At 42.7% G+C, this 2,675-nt stretch overlaps 1 non-coding gene across 1 annotated transcript; it reads left to right on the forward strand.

Annotated features, from left to right (window-relative positions):
* Positions 1-2,390: 2,390 nt before the first annotated feature.
* Positions 2,391-2,462, forward strand: TRNAQ-UUG (transfer RNA glutamine (anticodon UUG)). The gene has a single exon. It is a non-coding gene; the product is annotated as a tRNA-Gln (tRNA).
* The last annotated feature ends 213 nt before the right edge of the window (positions 2,463-2,675 follow it).

The following is a 2,675-nucleotide window of genomic DNA, read 5'->3' on the forward strand; positions in this document are numbered from 1 at the left end:
GGTCCGCTCTAGGATTCCAGGCGGTGCAATCATCTCTGTGGTTGTGGTAACGCGGACTGGTCAACGTGCGGCGAGTGCTCTGTAAACTGTACAGAAACTTAACTCTCGAGTTACCCAGTTATCTGTCATCCGGTGAAAAGAGTTTCACAGTGTGAGTAGCACTAGTGTTGAGGCTGCTCTGGGTTTTCTTGTCACGGTGATAGACCTTCGCTGGCGCTCAGACTGCGGTACTCACCTTGTGTCCTAAAACAAACGTAGAAGAGCATCCCTGCTGCGAAAGCCAAGTCAGCGAGTTTGTAGGCTCCACCCGGCCTTTTCTAGATAGTTCTGGGCCACTGTCTCCTTTCCCGGTCACCTCAAGTCAGGCTTAAAGAAGAACTGTAAGATCTAGTCCCATCTTTCCCTTTTATGGATGGGAAAACCCGTGAAGAGCGAGCTTCGCCCTAACGACAGCAGTGGTTATTTCTGCCTGTTCTGGCTCTGTGAGCGGTGCTGTATACAATTGTGGGAAACTAGCCCCAGAAAACCAGCAAGCAAAATATAGACGTGTTTTCAGAGCCTAGAGAGTCACTAGCGAGGACCAACCAGAAAATTCCCTCCTGGCTCATGCTCCTTCACCACGTGCTCTGCCAGGCAAGGTATTTGAAAGTGCAGGGAGCTGGCAGTGCTAGAATGGATGCAGTTAACCAAAGAGAAAACGCTATTGCAAGAGGAAAAGCCTGCGGCCACCAGATTCTGCCAGAGATCTAGAAGCATAGGAATCATCGCCAGTGCCAGACGATTCCTCGTTCTCCTCCCTACCCAGCCTGCCCCAACGGCCTTGTTAAGAGCGCTCAGTAAATAACAGATGCCCGAGGAATATTTGTTGAATTACTGAATGGCTCTCTTTCCCCACTCTCTCTTTCCTTCTTCTTTGGTCCTTATTGATTACTCACATTTTGGCATTTCTGATTCAAGAGGCTTTGAAGAATCAGAACATGTTTTTTGGAAATCTCCAAATCAAAAATTCTTATCCTTGGGTTCTGTAAGCGGTCTTGAGTGAGTCACTAAACTCAATGAAATTGTATATAAAAGTTTTGTCTGTGTGCCGGAGCCATCAGATCCTCAAAGGACACGGATGGAGCTTCCTCATTCATTTTCCCAGCCACTATTAACATTTTGCAATTATCTTTTATGGTTTTCCCCTAACCATCTGTTAATCCTTTGCAGTCGGGTCTTCTATCTTCTACCCCTTTCGTTTTCTGCATGCCATCATCACCACCGTGCTGAACACAGTAGGCAGTCAAACATGGAGTAAACATGACTTCTAAGTCCTCAACTGAAGGACGTTAATTTTTTTGTAGATTTTCCCTTTTAACTACTAAAGTGATATACACCTGTAAATAAAAAATATATATATCACAAAAGTGAACACAGCGTAAGTGAAAAACTCCTTCATCCCCAATTCCATTTCTCAGAAAAGTTCATGCCAAGAGTTTGGTATATATTCCTTAAACCTATTTAAAAATTAATATAGAAACAGAAATTATGACATAAAAATTAGGTCATGCTGAGTATTACAATTCAGCAAATTGCTGGATTTTGTTTGTTTGTTTTAAACTTAGACTAAATCCTCTCCAGAAACTGCCAAGCCAACATGTGGGTACCTACCTCTATCCCATTCTTTTTAGTAGCTGTATATTATTTCAATTAAGTGGGCAGGCACATTTTCAAGTTTCTGATATTGCAAAATGTTACAATAAGCATCCTTAGGTGTTTGCATTTCTGTAGAATGGCTTTTTAAAGAACAATTGCTGAGATAGAGATTATTTTGATAGATGTTGCCAAACTGCTCTTCAGAGGGGTATTTATCGTAAGCCTCATGAAGGGCATCAAGACCTCTCACTTGCATGAACCCTTTCTAAGGACCTGGAAGGGGTCGCCCTGTATGAAACATATGTTTTTGTAAAACTTGCAAAAGTATATTATAACGGAGATCAGTTAAGACTGCTGCCTCTTTCTACTCCAACTTATCATCAGATACATCATATACTCCTTGGAGTGTCTATATCTAATTTTGTGTTGATAATATCTATTCTTTTTCTTAAAGAGGACTCCCTAAATTGTGTAAACTTTAGACCTCACAAAATTTGGATCCACCCCTGCTATCTTCTGAAAGCTAACTTACGCTCCCTGCAGGAGCTCAGGGGAGAGCGCCCCAATTGCCCTGAATTGTGTTTTGCCCATCGCCTCTTCTCCAGCAAGAACAAAGCATCAGATTTCATTATCGGTGTGGTCTCACTGAAGCCTGACCTAACGCTTCTGGGTTGAAGCCACTGCGAAGTTATTATCGAGAAGATATTTTAAGATATTTTAATCACGGCTAGGGAGGGTCTCTAACCTTTTCGGTTGGTCCCATGGTGTAATGGTTAGCACTCTGGACTTTGAATCCAGCAATCCGAGTTCGAATCTCGGTGGGGCTCTCAGAAGAACCTTTTATAGTTCCTGGAATGACATTCGAACGTGAAATAACGCTTCCTCTGTTTACACATCTGTGGGCGTATGCAGCAGTATTCGGTTCTCCTACTCTATTCAAACATAAGAACCCAGTACTTTCATCTGGGAAGTATCGGATTCTTTTAAATTCAGCTTTCAAAGCGCACAAACTTTGCCAGCAAGGAACTGACTAGAAACGA

The sequence above is a fragment of the Equus przewalskii genome, chromosome 19, assembly GCF_037783145.1.
Source record: "Equus przewalskii isolate Varuska chromosome 19, EquPr2, whole genome shotgun sequence".
Classification (NCBI taxonomy): Eukaryota; Metazoa; Chordata; class Mammalia; order Perissodactyla; family Equidae; genus Equus; species Equus przewalskii.